General features: G+C 38.5%; 1 protein-coding gene across 8 annotated transcripts in view; it reads right to left on the bottom strand.

Annotated features, from left to right (window-relative positions):
• Window positions 1-22,672, bottom strand: part of FHIT (fragile histidine triad diadenosine triphosphatase) — a 1,488,394-nt gene that overhangs the window by 1,067,606 nt on the left and 398,116 nt on the right. For all 8 annotated transcript variants that reach the window (XM_073009985.1, XM_038002532.2, XM_073009982.1 and 5 more), the window contains one exon: window positions 18,287-18,379. The gene's annotated coding sequence lies outside the window, so the exon portion shown is untranslated. The remainder of the gene's footprint in view (window positions 1-18,286; window positions 18,380-22,672) is intronic.

The following is a 22,672-nucleotide window of genomic DNA, read 5'->3' as shown; positions in this document are numbered from 1 at the left end:
GCCAAGCCTTCTTCAGAAGGGGTTAGCAAAACCCAAATTAGCATGCTCCATTTTAAAAACTTGCTTTTATTTAAAGACTAATTCATGACAAACAGTGGCTCCCGCACTGAGGTCTGGCGCCCGAGGGGCTGGCACCCAACCAAACACATGCAACTAATTGCCACCCTCGGATGACACGCAACTAACAAGCTCCATTTTGAGGCAGTAGATTCACTAAGAATGTAACCCCGGAAGGCAGCGGAGGCAGAAAAGCTCCTTTCATAACCCTGTCCTAGGCTAACCATGGCAGCAGAGCGCCTGAAAAACACTTTTGTTTCCTTGCACCAACAATTTATCTCCACAGAGGGCTGCAAACATGGCTAACTTGCTGAAAAATGATCAAGGGCACTGCGATCCTCCTCATGGTTATAGGAGGCAGGGGCTCTGCTTTTCTTTTTGCTCAAGGAAATACACAAAATTGCCTACTATCTTGAAACTCTGCATCTTGCACCATTTGCAAATCTATCAACTCCCAGTACTTCTCCTTACACTTTAGTTCAGATGCTCTCAGGCTTCCTTTATACAAGCAAGGGCTCTGGAGCCAGGATGCCTAAGTTCAAATCCCAGCTCCACCACTCATTAGAATCGGCAAGTATTTCAACCCATCTATGCCTCAGTTTTTTCATCTATAAAGTGGGGAAAATATTAGCACCCACATTACTATGAGTATGAATGAGTCAATAGAATAATGTACATAGGACAATGCCTGACAAATCATCACTCTGTTATGAAAGAAGCCCTTCGAGTCTGAGATAGCTTGACCTTATGAAGAAAAAGTTTCCCTTTGCATACTCTGCATTTTAGTCAAAGTTCTTGCTTCCCTGTAAACTTCCTAGAAATGCAACCTCTAAGCCTTCGTTCACCATTCTTTCTCCTCTCAACTGTCCTTCTTCCATTGCACAGCCCTGTATGACTAAATCTCATCATCCTCCAAAACCCTTCTTCAATGCCATCTCCTCCAAGGAGACTTCTCTGCCATCCCAGCTGCCATGAATACCTGCACTCTTGGCATGACCACGGCAATTTCTGTGAACAAATGACTGTGTTTTACTTGCCTGTTATATTTCCTTTTCTAGACTGACAGATCCTTTTGAGCATAATCCATGAGTAACTAGGACATTGTAGAAACTCAGTGAGTATTTAGTAAAGAAGTAGATGGTCGGAAGAAAGAATTGCTCTGCATAAATAAGTAGCTTTATAGTATGGTTATGCTGGGAATTACTCAATAGGCAGGATGAGGGAATCGTTTCTTAAGGACTTTCATAGTTGCTTTGGCCCAAATTAAGAGTTCTATTTAACTTGTCATTGACTGAGGCTCATAAATAAAATCTATCAGGGAAATCTGTCAATTACCACCTTAGTCAGCTTGGGCTGCCATAACAAAACACCATGGATTGTGTGACTTAAACAACAGAAATTTATTCTCTCAGTTCTAGAGGCTGAAAGTCCAAGATCATGGTGTCAGCAGATTCTGTTTCTCCTGAGGCCTCTCTCCTTGACTTGATATGGCTGCCTTTTTGTTCACCATGCCACATGGCCTTTTCTCTGTGTGCTTGCTTCCCTAGTGTCTCTTCTTCTTCTTATAAGGGCACTAGTCATATTGGATTACGCCCCACCCTTGTGACCTCATTTGACATTAGTTACCTTTATTTTTATTTATTTATTTATTTTGAGATGGAGTCTTGCTCTGTCACCCAGGCTGGAGTGCAGTGGTGTGATCTCGGCTCACTGCAAGCTCCACCTCCCGAGTTCGCACCATTCTCCTGTCTCAGCCTCCCGAGTAGCTGGGACTACAGGTGCCCACCACCAAGCCCGGCTAATTTTGTTTTTGTATTTTTAGTAGAGATGGGGTTTCACCATGTTCGCTAGGATGGTCTCGATCTCCTGACCTTGTGATCTGCCCGCCTCGGTCTCCCCAAGTGCTGGGATTACAGGCGTGAGCCATCACGCCCAGCCTACCTTTAAAGAGATAATTAAGGTTACCTTTAAAGGTTGTCTCCAAATACAGTCACATTGGAGATTAAGGCTTCAGCATACCAATTCAGGGAAATACAATTCAGGCCATCACAATGACATATACATATAGAAGCATGAATATCCTGTTTATTACTTAAGTGCATAGGAGGAACTTAACCATAGGAGGTCCACAAGCCTTTGCTCCTTAAATCCTGGCATCCTGATCTTCATTATGTTAGCAAAAATTCAGACAATGGAAGCAAATGTGGCACTCAAATACACAACTATTTTATCTAGATGAACAATTAAGCTTTCTTTGGAATTTGTGGGATTCAGTTGAGAGGCTCAGCTCCTTCTCTCTTAGAGGCAGGAGAACATCGGCATGCCAGGCAGCAGCCACAGCCCTGTCTCCTGTTAAAGCCATTGCCCCTCCCAAGAACAAATGGAAATTCCCAGCTAAACTGCTGTGCACCTTCTAGGAGGAGGCTCACTTTGGTCCTTCTAGGATCAATTTATCATTTATCTGACTCTTTTCTTTTTGAAGGTCGACCTGCAGCTTTACGTAGCCCTGAAACTCTGAACCAGCTTCTCATGCCAGCACTCCTTCCTTAGCCACTTCATAATTCAAATTGCTGTTATCAGCATACACCATTTTACTGATTTGACTTTCTCACATTGTTTTAAATCACTAATTTCCTATTAGGCAGATTCTTCACATCAATACCATAAGCTAATGGCTCCCATGATATTTATTCATATCTTTCTCTTAAGATACTTAACATTTTTTACCTGGTAGGAGGATGATTTATAGGCATATGTGCCTTTCTTGCCAGACTTTTTAACTACTTAAGGTTAGAACTGCATGAAACCCATTGTTTTATCCCAACCAGTGCTTAACATGACATGGCACACATAGCAGAGTCACAGCAAAAGTTTGCTGTAGTTCACATAGACTTTGCCAGGAGTGCATAGAAGGATTAAGCATCAGAAGCAATGCAATCGCAAAGGTATCTCGTACCATCAAGGGGTGAGGCCAACATCTTAGAAAATTAAGATCAAATATCATCCTTCATTTTTAATTTAAGGCTTCTAGCCAGTTGACCCAGAAACATCCCACACCTCCACCATGACTTACCAATTTGTCTGAAATAATAAAGAGGAAAATGAGAGGCTATTAGCTCCACTTCCATTCTCCAGTCAATCATTGCTCTAAATTATTAATCAGTTGAAGTATTGCCAAGAAATTTTCAGGCCTCTCTCCAAAAGTGTAAAGTAGTCATTTTCAAGTGAACAATTAACTATTTTATTCATCTAGAAGTTGTAGAATTTATAGACAAGCTGATTTCTGTGGCTTTTTCCCCCCTTTTGGATGCTGGTGGAGGTAAGAGAGGTCTACGTGAACTACAGATAGTGTCCTTTCCATCATTCACTTATTAATAACTAGAATTCTATTTAAAAGGAATGTACTAAAATATTTTCTAGGCTGAAGCAGGAGGATTGCTTGAACCTGGGAGTTTGAGACTAGCCTGGGCAACAAAGGGACACCCTCTCTCTACTAAAAAAAAAAAGAAAGAAAGAAAAAAGAAAAAGAAATTAAATTAGCTGGGTATGGTGGCATGTGCCTGTGGCCTTAATTACTTACGAAGCTGAGGTGGGAGGATCGCCTGAGCCTGAGGTACAGGCTACAGTGAGCCATGATTGTACCACTGCACCCCAGCCTGGGCAGCAGAGCGATACTCTGTCTCAAAAATAAAATAAAATATTTCCTGACCAGTTCAGCATTTATAATATCGTTCCTAATAGCATGCCACTCCTGACTGATCATTGCTGGCAAAAGCAAAGTGATCAATTGTCACCACTTTGTTTGTCCCCAGGATTAACTCGGTAAAGAAGTACAGCCATGGTTTCCGCTTCTGTGGAGCTTACATTCGAGAGGAGATAGTCAAAAAGAAAGTTAAATAGACAAACGAAACAACTACCGCAAACTTTACAAAAAAAAAAAAGGGGGGGGGGGAAAAGAGGCTAAGATAAAGAAAGGGGAGGTATACCTTAAATAAGATGTTGATGAAGACCTCACTAGCAGCAATCATCCTCCATGGATCAGGAGAATCCTGAAACTGGGGACCTCATAGGCAGTCCAATCCAAAGTGTGAATAGGCCATGAAGATTTTTAAAACCATATATTTAGCTCTGGTCATCTATTGACCTCGGAGACAGAAGATTTCCAGTAGCATCCGCTTATTTTGTTCTCGTCATGTTTTACTGCTACGACTGCAATTGCTGAGGGGTAATTTTCTGAGTCGGAGGTGTAGTATGCAATTTGCCTTGTCACTCTCATCTGATGCTCATTAATAGTCCCAACTTTTATGTAAGTGATGTACTTTCAAAGGAAGTGTGATATGTGGCTAAAAATGTTGATTTTTTCTTTTATACTTTTGTTATTTTTTTAAAGGAGGAAAAGTGAGCACTATTTTTTTTTTTATTTCAACTGTATCTTTTGAAGGTTCCTTATGCATATATTTTGATAATCTTGTCTATGAGAATGAAGCCTAGGACAATTAAATATCCTTTAATTTTGAGATGTATATTCTGGAAATACCTACATGACCATCCTAGGCTTTAGGCTCGTTTTCTTTGAGAGACTCAACCCCATAGTATATCAGATATATTTACAGGTCAAAAGGCAAAATTACAACAAATTTAGTTTAAAGATCTTAATTGGCTTTTATCTGTGATTCTAGAATCAGACAAAATCTCATTGTATAAAAAAGAATGAGTGTTCCCATGAGCTGAGCAGAGGTGGTTTCCCTTATAGCTAGAAAAGGGATGAAGAAGGCAGAAACAAAGAATCAAAAACAAATTGGTTGTTTCCAAGTTACTTTCCTTGTAAAGGTTAAAGCAGAGGGACATCCTTATCATGCTGGCTACAACTGGTCTAGTTGAGGATTTGGCTGCTAGTTCTCTCCCCTGATTTATTGGAAGGTCAGATGAAAAACTTAGTTTTGGCTTGGTGGCCAAAACTTCAGCATGAGTAATTCCATTTTGGTTTGGTCTGTTGAGCTTGGCACAGGAGTTCAGTCCAAACCAATGGACTTCTATAAATTTTATTTGACATACACGAAACGGTTTTTGTATGTGCAATCTGTGAAAAATATTTTTAGACTTTTGCATTTAAAATTATTTGCTTATGTATAATTTGGTTAACTTAATTTTTTAAATTGCCTATAATTTCCCTGTAATCGTCATGTAGTTTCAGGAATTCTTAAGAACTGAGAAAAGCTAACTCATAAAATGTCTCTAAGAGTATACATTTTAGTAACTATTAAATTTAGTAATCATAATAGCATAAAATTTCATTTATTGACATACCATTAAACATGACATTGTTTGGATTGTGCAATTTCTGCATAAACTGAAATCAAAGTAATTTTTCTTTCTCTTTTAGTTCTGAATATTTTCATAGGCCCTTGAAAAACACATTGGCCCCAGTCATTAGGCGCTGGTACCTAAAGATTAAAGAGTTAATAGAATGTGTATTCCCAGGTCTTACATGGCACTAGATAGTGGGGGTCTTTTTTCCCTAAATAAAGTTAATGCTATTATAACCATGCATGACTCCGGTTAGACCCAAATGAATGTACCAAAATCCTTACCATTTAAAAAGCATAAAAAACCTTGCCCTCAATTTCCTGTGATTTGCACACTCTCCTCTGAAGTTTCACTGAACCCCACTTATAAATATCACCTTGCTTCTTTGGGAAATTCTCAAACCTTAGTACGTAAGAATCACCCAGAGCTCTTATTACAAACAGAGATTCCTGGGCCCTGACCCCCAAGAATCTTATTTAATAGATCTAAGTGGAGCCCAGAAATCTGAGTTTTTAACCTTCTGAAACCTTAAAGGTTGTATAAGGCTTTAGAAAACGTAAGTTGATGTGAGCAGGGTTGATGATAACAGCTGGTAAGATTAGTCTTGACTTGAGCTACTGGACAACTCAAGTCCATTTAGGCTAGTCTCTCTCAACCCTGGCTCATACTAGAATCCCCTGGGGCTTTTAAAGCACTTTACCCCCAAGGATTCTGATTTCTTCTGTATGGGCATTGGTATCTTTTAAAGCTATCATATAAACAAATTGAGAAACCTTACTAGCCTAAGGGCATTTCTGTCAGAAAGGATTAACCCACACACTGAGGTGATGATAAGGCCTAACCCTCCTACAAAATGCAAACCCTGAAGCAGAGCTTTAGCAAGACCAAAATCCATCTGGAGCTCTTGATTCCCAGTTTGTTTCAGCCTCGACACACCCAAGCTGGCCTTATAGTTACAGCGCAAGAGAATGAACCCTTCCCTTTAGTTTTCATCAGCTGGCAGAATGATTTAGTAGCTCTATTATAAAAGCAACTCCATTATAATTAGTGTTTGAATTATAAACAAAACAAGAAAAATACAGAAGGAATAGTGCTTTAATCAAAACTATAAAACAGAACAATTTCTGGCTGTAGTTAAAAGCAAACTGAAATATTAAGAGTAAGTTCTCCAGCCCTTTGATTCTTGCCTCTTTCCCGTAAGAGCGACACTACACATTTTTTCAATTAAGCAGTTTGACAACCTGAAGAAACCCACAGTGCATGATTTAATGAGCATATACTGTGTGCGTGGTAATCGGTAAGCTGACAGTTTGCTCATTTCAAACTGACAAGAGAGCACTACACATTAGTAGAAAGGTTTCTTGGGTCTCTTTTCATTAAATAAGCTTTACAGTTGAGGAACATTCCAACTGTATTGGCAAAGCTGTCACTAATGGTCCCCAGGCAACCTTAACTCTCTGTCACTCTCTAAGTCCTCAAGTCTTGATGAAGAAATTGCTTCTTAAAAAACAAAGCACAAAAACAAAATACAGATATTTAAAGTTCTCTGGATGTTGTCAGGGGCGATGTGGAGCTTTCTGAGCCATGACTCCACTGGTGATTTCACAGTACATGAATTCTAACCCAGTATGTGCTGGTTCTTCATGCAGACCACTTTTAAGTTATTCAGTAGTTTAGAAATGATTCAGTGTACTGGAAGAAACACAGGCCTTGGTGACAGAGAGATAGGGTTCAAATTCTGACTAAAATACTTCTCTGTGGCCTTGGTCAAATTACATCATTTCTCGGGGGCTCAGTTTCCTAATTTATGAAACATGGACAATAACATCGGCTTTGTATGAAGAAGATCATAAAAGTCTTTCGCACAGTTACTGACAACACAGGGATACTTAACTACAGACCAGTTGATTCGCAGAAATTCAGAGTATGGGGTTTTAACAAAGCTGACTGTCCTCAGATTTCTACCATGAGCCTTTATCGGAGTTATATAAGAAAAACAGTAAGTTAACATTCATTCACAAATATGATTGTATTTAATCCTATTAAGATTCTGAATTTTAGGTGTTATTACACCTCTTTTTATAAAATCTCAGAAATAAGAAGGGATCTTAGAGGTCATATGAGGAATTTCTGACATTTTAACTTTTCTGATTACAATAATATGAAACTTCTGTTTCCCTCTTTGCTCTGCTTGTCAGAAAACTCAAGAATGAATTCTCATGCTCAATGTATGTTTGCAACTCTATTAGCAGTAGCAGTTAGCAGATTTGTTTCCTGATTTTCTACATATATGTTAGTAACCTTATTTAAAATAGTTTATAAGCTACCCTGAAGGAAGGAAGTTGAGATTTCTTAGCTAAGTAATAAGATCCATAACAAGGATCCATGTCACCTGACTCCAGGCTAGGAGACCTCACCTATAACATGGAAATGACATAGAAAACCCCACAAGCAAAGTAGAGTGAAGTCATAGCTTATTGCTTGGGTCCTATGCCATGAAGAGGATCAAACATATTAGCCTTCTAGTTATGAGGAAAAAATATGGAAGCTTCAGGGTCCTTATCTCTAAAATAGGGATGATACATATTTCTAAGATCATTGTAAAGATTTAGAGAAAATATTTTCAAAATCAGCCAGCATGGCATTCATTCGATACATAGTAACATTTTAAAAGTCTGAAATGTTGACTTTAAGAAATAATTGTAGTTATATTAATTACAAGTAAAACACAAATGCATAGACCCATAAAAATCATTTAGAAATCATTTATCCCTCCAAACTTCATGCACTGCTGTAAAATTCTGCCCCAGGCTAGGTGAGGATCCTTACTTGCTGTTTTTCTCTCATGTCACAGAGTACACAGAAATCTGGAAAAGTTGTCCATAAATTCCAAATTCTTACTATAAACATGTCCCTTGGAAATACAGACTCTTTTTCTCTTTCTTTCTTTTTTTTTTTTTTTTTTTTTTTTTTTTTTGAGACAGAGTCTGGCTGTGTTGTGCAGTGGAGTCATCTCAGCTCACTGCAACCTCTGCTTCTTGGAGTCCAGTGATTCTTTTGCCTCAGCCTCCCAAGCACCTCAGACTCCCAAGCAGCATCATGCCTGGTTAATTTTTGTATTTTTAGTAGAGATGGGGTTTCATTGTGTTGCCCAGGCTGGTCTCAAATTCCTGGCCTCAAGATATCCACACACCTTGGCCTCCCAAAGTGGGATTACGGGTATGAGCCACTGTGCCCAGCCAGAAATACAGAACTTTATCAAGAATATACACATGTGACATTTTCAGGTTTAATAGTTTATACTTTAGGGTACTCACAAAACTGGGCCTAAATCATGGTCTACCTCTATGTGAAATATCAAACTTTCCTATCTCTCACAGCCATTGACTATATCCAGAATGTAGCCAGATACCATCAAAATGTTCATTTATCTTCAAGGGAGTCCACAAAATAGCACTGTAGTTTCTCATATGCATACCGTAACAAAAATGAGTCAGTGGTGTTACCCCAGAGAAAAACGATGCTGTGCGGTGGAAGAAGTTTGGAAACAGACAGATTCAGATTTGAAGGTTGGCTCTGCTATTCATTAGTTGTATGACATTGGGCAACATAGTATGACCTCTTACAGCCACAGATTCTTCCACTGACAAATGGAGGAAACACTTTGAACTTATATAAGTATTGTAAGCAGGGGTTATGTTATGATTTAAATGTCCCCTCCAAAAATTATGTTAAAATTTAACTGCCATTGTGATGGTATTAAGAAGTGGGACCATCAAGAGGTGGGACCATTAAGAGATGATTAGGTCTTGAGATCTCTACCTTCATAAATGGATTAACATCATTATGAAGAAAGTAGGTTTGTTATCATGAGTGAGTTATTATAAAATGAGTTTGGCCCTCTCATTTGCTCATTTTCATTTTCTTTTGCCCTTCTGCCTGCCTCCATGGATGACCAGCACAAAGGCCCTCACCAGATGCCAGAACCATGCTGTTGTACTTCCCAGCTTCCAGAACCACGAACTAAATAGATTTATTTTCTTTTATTAAATTGCCCAGTCTCGGGTATTCTGTTATAGCAGAAACAAATGGCCTAAGACAGATGATATTTAAAATATTTAACAATTAGTATGGTAAAGGCACCAACCAGTATAGGCTTAATGCCTGTTCTGGTGCATACTAATTAAATATGAATTCTGTTTGAAGAATTATGAAGGCATCCAACTTGATCCTAGATCATAGGAGGTGCTTAAACATATACAATGCATTAAATGAAGCAAACATGTGTTGTAAAATATTATAATAAAAGTTAGCAGCAGTTATACTGAGCTCTCTATACCCTCCAATTATGTTTTTTCACCTGTGTTGAGTTTTTATTCCATGATTTTATTAAATGATTGTTAGCTTAAAGTAATGAGCCACTTGTGTCTTTTGACTCATGATTGAGATAGTCCTCAAACAATTCTAGATTCAAAAAGACATAAAGTGATCTCACTTGGAATTTTATCAAGTCTATATTCATGTATAATCCTTATGTCTTCTTACTATAATGACTCCTTTATTATGACACATTCTTCTTTATCTTTGATAACATTTTTTGTCTTAAAGTTTAGTTTGTCTGATATTAATATAGCCACTCTAGACTTCCTATGCTGTTTCCATGGTGTATCTATTTCCAGCCATTTATTTTAAACCTATCTGTGTTTTTACATTTAAAGGCTATCTCTTAACAGAATATAGCCGTTCTTGCTTTTTTATACATTCTAATCATCTCTGCATTTTTTGGATGTTTATTTATTTTTGTTTGTTTAGTTTCTTTGCCCACAAAATTTATTCATTTTGTCAATCATTTGAAAGTAGCTTGCATTCATAAAGCTTGGGCTTAGGTCTTTTTGAAAAAAAAACTCTTTCATCTGTTTTTATTTATTTATTTTTTCAACTTTCATTTTAGATTCAGGGGGTACATTTGCAGGTGTGTTACCTGGGTATATTGCATCATGCTAAGGTTTGGGGCATGAATGGTAGCATTACTCAGGTACTGAGCATAGTACCCACCATTTGGTTTTTCAACCTTTTTCCCCCCCACTTCTTCCCTGCTCTAGTAGTCCCCAGTGTCTATTTTTACCATCTTCATGTCCACAAGTACCCAAAGTTTAGTTCCCACTTACAAGTGAAAACACGTGGCATTTTGTTTTCTGTTCCTGCATTAATTTGCTAGGATAATAGTGTCTAGCTGCATCCATGTTGCTGCAAAGGACATGATTTCATTCTTTTTTGTTGCTGTATAATATCCTATGGTATATATGTACCAAATTTTCTTTATCTGATCCACCATTGATGGGCACCTAGGTTGAGTCCATATCTTTGCTATTGTGACTAGTGCTGTGACAATGAACATGCAAGCACGTATGTCTTTGGTAGAATGATTTATTTTCTTTTGGATCTACACCCAGTAAAGGAATTGCTGGATCAAATGGTAGATCTGTTTTAAGTTCTTTGGGAAATCTCCAAACTGCTTTCCACAGTGGCTGAACTAATTTACATTCCCACCAACAGTGTATAAGCATTCCTGTTTCTCAGCAGTCAGCAGTTTCACCAACATGTTTTTTTGTTTTTGTTTTTTTGTTTGTTTGTTTGTTTTACTTTAGCCGTCCTGACTGGTGTGAGATGGTATTTCATTGTGGTTTTGATTTGTATTTCTCTGATGATTGGTGATGATGAGCATTTTTTCATGTTTGTTGGCCACTTGTATGTCTGTCTCCCTTTGAGAAGTTTCTGTTCGTGTCCTTTGCCCATTTTTTAATGGGGTTGGTTTTTGCTTGTTCAATCATTTAAGGTCCTTATAGATTCTGGATATTAGACCTTTAGTGGCTGTGTAATTTGTGAATATTTTCTGTCATCCTGTAGGTTGTTTACTCTGTTGATAGTTTCTTTTGCTATGCAGAATCTCTTTGGTTTGATTAGTCCCACTTGTCAATTTTTAGTTTTCTTGCAATTGCTTTTGAGGACTTAGTCATAAATTCTTTCCCAAGGCTGATGTCCAGAATGGTGATTCCTAGGTTTTCCTCTAGGATTCTCATACTTTGAGTTCTTACATTTAAATCTTTACTCCATATGGAGTTAGCTTTGTATATGGTGAAATGTAGGGGTCCAGTTTCATTCATCTGTATATAGCTAGCCAGCTATCCCAGCACCATTTGTTAAATAAGGAATCCTTTCTCCATTCCTTTTGTTGACTTTGTTGAAGATCAGATGGTTGTAAGTGTGCAGCTGTATTTCTAGGTTCTCTAGTCTGTTGCATTGGTTTCTGTGTCTGTTTTGTACCAGTACTATACTGGTTTGATTACTGTAGCCTTGTAGTATAGCTTGGAGTTGAAAAATGTGTGCCTCCAGCTTTGTTCTTTTTTGTTTAAGTTTGCTTTGGCTATTCAGGCTCTTTTTTGATTCCACATGTACTTTGTAATAGTTTTTTCCAGTTCTGTGAAATAAGGTAGGGTAGTTTTATAGGAATAGTATAAAACCTGTAGATCATTTTGGGCAGTATGGCCCCATTAATGAAATTGATTGTTCCAATCCATGAGCATGGAATGTTTTTCCATTTGTTTGTGTCATCTATGATTTCTTTTAGCAGTGTTTTGTGGTTCCCCTTGTAGACATATTTCATCTCCTTGGTTAGATGTATTTCTAAGTATTTTATATACTTTTATTTTTTCCGGCTGTTGTTAATGGGATTTCCTTCTTGATTTGGCTCTCAGCTTGAACATTATTGGTGTGCAGAAATGCTACTGATTTCTGTACAATTGTTTGGTGTCCCAAAACTTTACTGAAGTTGTTTCTGAGTTCTAGGAGGCTTTTGGTAGAGTCCTTGAGTTTTTTAGGAATAGAATCATATTGTCTGCAAAGAGAGATAGTTCGATTTCTTCTTTTCCTATTTAGATGCATGTTATTTCTTTCTCTTACCTGATTGCTCTGGCTAGCACTTCTGGTACTATGTTGAATAGGAGTAGTAAGAGTGGGCATCTTTGTCTTGTTCCAGCTTGCAAGGGGAATGCTTTCAGTTTTTACCCATTCAGTATGATATTGGCTGTGGTTTTATCATAGATGGCTCTTATTATTTGGAAGTATGTTCTTCATTGCCTAGCTTCTTGAAGTTTTTTATCGTGAAGGGATGTTGGATTATAGCAAAAGCTTTTTCTACATCTATTGAGATGATTCTAAGGCTTTTTAAAATCCTATTTATATGGTGAATCACATTTTTATTTGCATATGTTGTACAAAATTTGCAAGCCAGAATGAAGCCTACTTGATCATGGTGAATTAACTTTTGGATGTGCTGAAATGGGTTTGCTAGTATTTTGTTGAGGATTTTTGCCTCTATGCTCGTCAGGGATATTGGCCTGTTGATTTCTTTTTTTTCATTGTGTCTTTGTCAGGTTTGGTATCAGGGTGAATGCATAGAATGAGTTTGGGAGAAATTCCTCCTCTTCAATTCTTTGGAATAGTTCAGTAGAATTGTACCAGCTCTTCTTTGTACATCAGGTAGAATTTTGCTATGACACCTCTACATTTTAGAGTCATTAGTCCATTGACATTTAATCTGATTACTGATCTGGTTGCATTTAGAGCTGTAAGTTTGTTATTTGTTTTCTGTTTGCTCCTCTGCTTCTTGGTTTTCTTTTTCTTCCCTCTGCAATCTTTGGATCCTTTTTTTTTTTTTTTTTTAAATTTAGGATTCTATTTTATTTTTGGATTTTCAGTGGTTGTTCTAGGAATCAAAACATATATTCTTGATCTTTCACAGTCTACTTAGATTTAATTTTATACTATCTTACATAAAATTGAAAAACTTTGCAACGGTATAAATCCATTTGCCACCACCTCCATTCTTTGTGCCATAAAGTCACACGGATTATATCTATACATATTACATCATAAACACCACAAGACAATGTTATAATTTTTGCTTTAACAGGTCCTGTGTATGTTAAAGATCTTAGGAAAAAATAGTCTTATATTTACAATTTCCAATTTTTTTTATTCCTTCTTGAAGACTTAAGATTCCATCTGGTGTTATCTCACTTTAGCCTGAATAATCTTTCCTTTAGCATTTCTGTGGTGCAGGTCCGCGGACAATAAATGCTCTTAGTTTCCTTTTATCTGAAAATGTCCTTAATTTGCCTTTACTCACAAAGGATATTTTCACTACACGTAGAATTCTGGATTAACAGTTTTTTGCTTTTCCCCCCCCTCATTTGTACTTTAAAAATATCATTCCACTTTTTCCGGCCTTTATAAATTCTGATGAGATGGCAGTGTTCATTTAAAGCATTGTTCCACCAAAGATACTGTGCCATTTTTCTCTGGCTACTATCAAGATTCTCTCTTTATTGTTGGTGCTCACCAGTTGGAATATGATGTACCTATGCACAGTTTTCTTCAAATGTATCCCATTTGGGGTTCACTGCATTTCTTGATCTATGCATTTATGTATTTCACCAAATTTGAAAATTTGGGCCCATTATTTCTTCAAATATTTTTTCTCTTTCATTCTCTTTCTCTTCTCCTTCTGAAACTCCAATTACATGTAAGCTAGGCATTTTAATTTCTGTTACACAGGTCCCTGAGTCTCTGTCTATTTTTTCTATTCAGTAGTTTTAAGTCCTTTTTTCTTTCTGTTCTTCCAAAAGAAAATTTCTATGGATCTCTTTAAGTTCACTGACACTTTCCTTTTTTACCTCCAGTTGCTGTAAGTATACTCAATGAGTTTTTATTTCAAATATTGTATTTTCAGTTTCAGAATTTCTATTTGGTTCTTTTTGCAGTTTCTGTTTACTACCTTCTTATTCATTGTGAGTTTATTTTCCTATTATTTGTGGAGCATGGTTAGAATAGCCACTTTAAAATCTTTGTTAATTCCCACATCTGGCTCATCTTGGAATCGGTCTCAGATAATTGCCTTTTGTCTTCAGAATGAGTCAATTTTATTGGGTTTTCATAGATCATGTAATTTGGGCTTGTATGATTTGCAAGTATGTATGTTATGGTATGAAGAGTTTGAATCCTGTTACAGTTTTCTGAAGGGTATTGATTTATTTAGTTATACTCAAATTTCAAACTATTCCTTGGGTGGTAGCTCAAACTTCAGTTCAGTTCTTTTACCTTTGTGATAATTTGTGTCTGCTCCATCCAAGAATATACACATGACATATACCTCAAAATTATATGACGTGATCTCACTTGGAATTTTATCAAGAGCATATTCATCTACAATTCTTATACCTTTTTAATATGACTTACTATTATGGAATATTCTTCTTTATCTCTGGTAACTCTTTTTGTCTGAAAGTTTAGTTTGTCTCACATTAATAAATCCAAGAGTCAGCCAGAAATTTGGGTAGTGTTTATATACAGATTTGGGAGTTTCCCCTCTCTGCCTCTCCTCTTTCCAAGATTCTAAATTCATTTTCCTGTGGCTATGATTGCCCTGAACCTTGTTCTTTGGGTCTTCAAACCAAAAACACTGTGAGTTTTCTATTGGAGGCTGGCCATTTGAAGTGACATTAATTTTAGCCTGCTTTCAGTCTAAAAGTTGTAAAATGGGAAACTCACTCCGGATGGATCTGTGCTTCCAAGTTTTGAATTTCAGCTCCCTTCCAGAATCTTTCTGCTTACTTTTATTCTCTAGTAATTTCTTTTTTTCTTTTCTTTTTTTTCTTTTTTTTTTTTTTTGGTCTTTTGGTACTTTATAGTTGATATCTGTGACAATTTCAGGTCCAGTAGAACTTACTTAGCCATACTGGAAATGGAAACAAGTAAAAACATTTAGGAAACATTGCTTTGCATTTCCTAACACCTCTCCTCAAAATACTTAACCTCCATCCATTCCCTCATTTAGTGACATTTGAGTTTAGTTTTAAGTAGAAATAGAAGACAGGGTCAGGGCTTCCTTGATCATCTTGCCAAGTACATGAGAAGGCTTGGAATGAAAACACAGCGTAAAGTTAAATGATAGAATGGTAGAACATCAATCAATTCTAGCTCTTAGACTGGTGGCATTTAATCTCAAAGCAATGAGACTTATACAGAATCATGACTATCAGTGATAATCTACATGATACTTTGCCACATTATTTTACCTTATTTCTTTGGTCTCAGATATCTCTAAATCCTGACTCATTGAAAACTGCAATAGATAATATCCCAAGAGAAATACAATACTGAAAATCCTAAAATACTAATCCAGAGTTGGTGATTGCATAATTCCTTCTAATCACAATCATTATGGCTTCCATTTCTTGAAAGATTTGTATACCAGCCACCTTGCTAACCACTTTACATAAATCGTCAGTTAATCCTTCACAACTATTCTTTGCAGCAGTTCCCTAGAATAACTAGCTTCATTTTATGGAGGAAGAAACCAGAGTTCTGAGAGGTTGAGTTCACTAAGAGCACACAGCAAACAGTAGAACTCTGAGTCTGTCTGTGTAAACACAAGAAATAGCAAAGGGGTTTTGAAGACATCGGGCACATATCCTTCACTATTAGGAGACAAAATATATGTCTTTCTAGGAGTAAGTAGGGTTTCTAAAACTTAAATAGTCTACAGTTCTTTTTTTTTTTTTTTGAGATGGAGTCTTGCTCTTTTGCCCAGGCTGGAGTGCAGTGGCGCGATCTTGGCTCATTGCAAACTCTGCCTCCTGGGTTCATGCCATTCTCCTGCCTCAGCCTCCCGAGTAGCTGGGATTACGGGCACCTGCCACGACACCCGGCTACTTTTTTGTATTTTTTTAGTAGAGACGGGGTTTCACTGTGTTAGCCAGGATGGTCTTGATCTCCTGACCTCGTGATCTGCCTGCCTCGGCCTCCCAAAGTGCTGGGATTACAGGAGTGAGCCACCGTACCCTGCCAGTTTTTTTTTTTTTATCAGTAATTATTAATATTAAAATGCCACCCTTCCAGAAACAATATATTTTATATTGACAGCTTTTATGTTTAAAAAGAGCCTTCTGGATGGGCCCAATGGCTCATTCCTGTAATCCCTGCACTTTGGGAGGCTGAGATGGGTGGATCACTTGAGGTCAGTAGTTCCAGACCAGGCTGGCCAACATGGTGAAACCCTATCTCTACTAAATATACAAAAATTAGCTGGGTGTGGTGGCTTGTGCCTGTAATCCCAGCTACTTGGGAAGCTGAGGCATGAGAATTGTTTAAACCCAGGAGATAGAGGTTTCTGTAAGCTGAGATCGCACCACTGTACTCCAGCCTGGGTAACAGAGGGAGCCTCCGTCTAAAAAAAAAAAAAAAAAAAAAAAAAAGCCTTCCTTCAGGGCTTAAAACACTAACCCAAACAATAACAAAAAGGATCACATAATTATATGCAAAGGCTCATATGAAAAGGCACATAACACCAGTGCTCCATTTTGCCTTATTTCATTTACTGCCTTTAAACTTTCTTTGTTTTCCAGGTAAACTATCTAAACAGGCAGGTGACCTGCCAGAGAAAAATCAGGCACATTAGGAAGTAAAGATGCCTGCCTCATCCCACGACAAGATGGAGCAATGTCTCACAGTTCTACAACTCTAGGAGCAATCCTGCCTAACTCTGCAAATTTTGCATAAACCATGGGTTTCAAGTGACTGTGGAATGAAAGGGAAAGGGAAGGCGGCACGAAGGATAAGCTGGCTGACATTGTAAAGTGGATACAGGAAACTGGGTCTCAACTGGAAGCAGAAAAAGGAGCATAGTATCTTTGTGTTCTGGCACATAGGATTATTCAATATACATATTATTATACATGTTAAATTGTCTGAGACCTGGGAATGAGAGATATTATTAAAAGTGTAAAGATGAGATGAAGTGACAGAAAAGGAAAGGAGTAAATATGAGTCCTAGGGAGGGGTTACATGAGCACGGTCCCCTGACGACATGCTAGAGATTACCAGATTAGTGCATTGCTCCTACTTTATTGTTATTATTATTATTTTGGGTTTTTTTGTGGCAGGGTCTCACTCTGTCACCTAGGCTGGACTGCAATGGCACGATCTTGGCTCACTGCAAACTCCACTTCCCGGGTTCAAGCGATTCTCCTGCCTCAGCCTCCTGAGTGGTTGGGATTACAGGCGCCCACCACTGCATCTGGCTAATTTTTGCATTTTCGGTAGAGACGGGGTTTCACCATGTTGGCCAGACTGGTCTCAAACTCCTGACCTCAAGTGATCCACCATCTCGGCCTCCCAAATTGCTGGGATTACAGGCCCTTTGCTGCTATTTTTAAAAATACATATTCAACATATCCAGTGAAATCATTCAAAGATGCATACAGACAAGTGATTATTTTACTCTAACTTAAAGCCTCTTTGTAAGACCTACCCTTCACTGTCCATCCCAGTATATGCCACTAGGACTTCCTCTGACCACGAACGGTACCATGCCGTTGAAGGAATTCTGTTTCATAACAGAGCCGCCTCCTGCTGCTCCTAATTTCATTTCCATTCCACTGGCATTCTTAAAGCCATGCAAAACATAACAAATCGACTTTGTAACTGTTTAACCTTACTTTTTACACATAAAAATTATTAAATATGTGTAACTGCTGGGGAAAGGATAATATAATGGCATGTCAATCAGGTAACAGGTAAGTTACATTTCATGGAAAAGAAGGGGAATGCTTTCTTCAGAAAGTGAAGTCATCATTCTTTTATTTAACTGACATAATATTTATACCCCAATTTTTAAAATGGCAGCTACAAATAGAAGTCGAAAGAGGGTAAATTCTCCAAGGGAATCTAGCCCTGAAATTTTACCATTTTAAAAGTTCTATTTTACATGTACATAGGAACATTACTACTATTATAAGGGTACTCACAGCAGGTCAATTATTTCAAACTCTTTGAAAAAAAATCAAAATTAAGTAAACCCTACCTTTCAGAAGACTGCTGCCTCTTCGGAGTCCTCAGTGGCAGGATGCACAGAGCTTTTACAGAAGGTCTAAGCAGGCAGGTATTCCCAGGACACCTACACCAAGGACAAGAAATTCAGATGATTATTTCAGCAGTGATCCAGATGGCTCTAGGTACAATTTCATTAGGAATGTTCACCGTGAATACTGAGCATTGCCACACAGGTATTGTTAAAAGGACAGAATGGAGGTACATATGTGATTTTTGTATGCATTGTCATTAGTCTGCACATGGGAGACTGTGGCTCAAAAGGGTATAAGTGGTTCATATATGATCACACAAGAAAAGGGGCAGAACCGTGCCTTAATTATTCATTTCTGATTCCTAGTTCAGGGTTGTTTCAGCCGCATCATTTGACCCTCCTCAAGAACTGGAAAGTCCTGGCACTGGGGCTTTCCATTTTGCAAAAAGATGAGGCTGACCCATGCGTCTGGTGGGAAGAGTCTTTCTCTGGTTTTCTGATGGTCTATGCCAAGTCATTTGTATTTAGCGTCATGTGTGGGCCAGTTTACTCACTTTCCCTTAAAACTCTGGTGTCCACAGAATCTGAAGGAATCTGACAAGCAAAGGAACATGGGTTTTTTTGGTCCCACTGGCCTGAGTTTGAATCCTAGTAATGTGTTTACTATGTCTGTGTCCTGTGTCGCTGCTCAACTTCGCTGAGACTCATTTTCCATCTCTATCAAACGGGTATAATAATATTTGAAGGGTACATTTATGAAGAGGATTTTTTCTTTTCTAAATGAGAATAAAGCACCAAGTACAGTTTCTGGCACATGTTAGATGCTAGGGTGAAGTGAAAGCCCCATGACACACCTTACTTGCAGGGATAACCCCAAAGTGGACAAGTGACAGGGAGGCTATTGAGACCTTGCTGCCCATAAATCACTCAACGACAATGCAGTAATCCCCCGACTGGCTGGTTCCTCACTGCTCTGACCTCTACCTCTGGGTTTCCTTCGTGTACACTTCTTTGAAATAAAAATATCATAAGCACCAATTCATTCCTTAGGATCTCATTTAGAGGTAATTGTTTCCTTTTTTAACCTAATAATTTTGGTCCACATCATGTTACATGGTCAGCTCAATGTAGTAATTGAAAGCAGATGATCATTCATTTAACAAATATTTATTGAGATTTTACTAAGGTGTCAGGCAGTATTCTCTATAGTAGTGAACAAAATGGTCCCAGATCGGAACCATGATGCTGCCTACCTTCTGGTAGAGGAGACAAACTCAAAAAATACGTATGAAAATACATGATTGCTTAAATAGTGCTAAGGACTCTGGAGAAACACATAGCAGGAAGGGAGGTGGTGAGTGTTATAGGTTGAGTTCTGTTCCCCTAACCCCTCCCCATCAGGAAAAAAGATATGTTGAAGTCCTAACCCTCAGCACTTACAATGCGCCCTTATTTGGTAATAGAATTGATACAGATATAATTATTTAAGTTAAGATGAAGTCATACTGGAGTTTGGTGGGCGGGCCTCTAATCCAATATGATTGGATATAAGAGGATGACCACATGAAGACACGGAGACACAGGGGAGAAGGAACACCACGTGAGGACAAAGGCCGAGACTGGAGTTATGTAGCTTTGGGGTTATGTAGCTGCAAGCCAAGGATTGCCGGCAAATCACCAGAAGTTAGGGAGAGGCAAAGAAAGATTCCCCTGCAGATTTCAGAGGGAGCATGGCCCTGGTGACACTTTGATTTCAGACTTGTAGCCTCCAGAACTGTGGGACAATAAATTTCTGTTGTTTTAAGCCACTCAGTATATGGTACTTAATTACTGCCACCCTAGGAAATCAATACAGTGTGTTTGGGGAGATTGTTTCATTTTTGAGCAAAGAGATCAGGAAAGATCTCACTAAAAAGGTAATGTCTCAGGGAAGATTTGAGGTGCAGGAGACAGCCATGATGATGACTCTGGATGAAGAAATTCTAGGCAGAGGGAACAGAAAGTACAAACATCCCAGGCAGGTGCATGTTTGTATGTTAGAACAGCAGGGAGGCCAGTGTGGCTGGAATAGCCAGGGGAGAGTGGCAGGAAACCAGGTCAGAGTGATGACAAGGAGCTGGAGGGTGCTGGACCTTATGGGCCACTCTAAGAACTTAGGCTTTTACTTGGAGCAAGGTGGGAAGCCATTGCCTAGTTCTGAGCAGAAGTGAACCAAGATCTGACTTACATTTTAATAAGCTCTCTCTGGCTGTTTGGTAAGAATAAACTGAAGAACAAGGCCACTTACGAGGCTCCTGCAGTTATCCTGGTGAATAAAGGTGCTAGCCAGGTAGCACACAGGATAGTGAAAACTGGTCAGTCCTTTGCAAAATATTTTGAAAGCAGATCCAAAAGGATTTGCAATAGATTGCAGATAGAGATATGCCTGACTTCTTGATAGTACATAGAATTAATTTAGAAACCATAACAATTTAACTGTACTGATCATCTGAATAAATTATCTTCTCAAATGCCAGACTAGCCAAAGATATTAGCAACATATTCCCTGTCTAGGGAATAAGTAACCAGAATACATAAGGAACTCCTAAAATCAACAAAAAGAAAAAGATAAATAAATTTTTTTAAATAGTGATTAAAAGAAGAAACAATGGACCATGGACATAAGAAAAGCAGCTCAACCTCACTGATATGGTTTGGCTGTGTCCCCACCCAAATCTCACCTTGTATTGCAATTCCCACAATTCCCATGTGTCATGGAAGGAACCTGGTGGGACATAATTGAATCATGGGGGTGGGTCTCTTCCATGCTGTTCTCATGAGAGTGAATAAGTCTCAAGAGATCTGATGGTTTTAAAAACGGAAGTCTCTCTGCACAAGCTCTCTGACTGCCTGCTGCCATCCATGTAAGATGCTACTTGCTCCTCCTTGCCTTCCGCCATGATTGTGAGGCCTCCTCAGCTATATGGAACTGTGAGTATATTAAACTTCTTTCTGTTGTAAATTGCCCAGTCTCCAGTATGTCTTTATCAGCAGCATGAAAACCGACTAATACTCTCACTAAACATGAGGAAAATGCAAATGAAATTAATGGGATTCTACTTTATTTCTGTCAGACTAGTTAATATGAAAAAGACTGACACAATTCAGTGTTGTCCAAGATATGAGAAAAAAATAGTATATTATTCTAGTTTACTTCCAGCAGAATCATGAATTGGTATATTATTCTATTGAGCAATTTTACTGTATTATCAAAAGTGACATTACACATATGCCATGGAATAGTGACTCTTCTTGGGGGGTATACCAGGGCTGAGAAACATACATATAAGGAGATATGTACTAAAATAATTATTGCAGCACCTTTTTCAGTATAACAAAACTTGGAAATGACCTAAAAGTCACCCTTAAAAGCAAAGGGGTAAATAAAATATGCTATATTTATACGATTAAAGGACATATGGCTGTTAAAAAGAATAGATTGGTTTTACAGGCATCAGTGTGGATGTTTCATAAATGTCATGGGCAGAAAAGCAACACAAAGGAAAATGTTAAACATACAAACACAATCGTATGTATTCATTGTAGATCAGGGTCCCCAACCCCCAGGCGGCAGACCAGTACCAGTCTGTGGCCTGTTAGGAACTGGGCCACATAGCAGGAGGTGAGTGGCGGGCAAGTGAGCACTACCGCCTGAGTGCCGCCTCCTGTCAGGTCGGCGGGAACATTAGGTTCTCATAAGAGCAGGAACCTTATTGTGAACTGTGCATGCGAGGGATCCAGGCTGCCTGCTTGATGATCTGAGGTGGAACCGTTTCATCCCAAAACCATATCCCCCACTCCCCATCCATGGAAAAATTGTCTTCCACAAAAACAGTCCCTTTGACTGGTTTCCACAAAACCAGTCCCCAAAAAATTGGGGACTGCTGCTGTGGATACACATATATGTATGTAAAAGTATAAACAATGGACTAGTCAAATACATCCCATTATAGTAGGGAATTTTGGGTAGGGGGTAGAGGCAGCAAAGAAAGGGGAGGGTGGAGGGAAGGACAGGACATTATTGGTGAAAATGATTTGGTTTTATCAATAACTTCTTTAAAAAGGAAAAAACAACACTGGAAACAAATATGACCAAACAAAAACAGATACTTGTTTTGGGATAGCGAGCATACAGATGATCATTATACTACTTTTTGTGCTCATCTGTATTTTTTGCTTTCTGCGAGTAAGGGAAGGAAGACAGGGAGGGAACGAGGGAGGGAGGGAGGGAGGGAGGGAAGAGGGGATGGAAGAAAGGAAGGAAGGAAAGATGGAAGGAAGGAAGAAAGATGGAAGGAAGGAAGAAAGAAGGAAGGAAGGAAGGAAGGGAGGGAGGGAGGAAGGAAG

Source organism: Chlorocebus sabaeus, chromosome 22 (genome assembly GCF_047675955.1).
Source record: "Chlorocebus sabaeus isolate Y175 chromosome 22, mChlSab1.0.hap1, whole genome shotgun sequence".
Taxonomy (NCBI): domain Eukaryota; kingdom Metazoa; phylum Chordata; class Mammalia; order Primates; family Cercopithecidae; genus Chlorocebus; species Chlorocebus sabaeus.
This window is presented reverse-complemented; position numbering and strand designations above follow the sequence as displayed.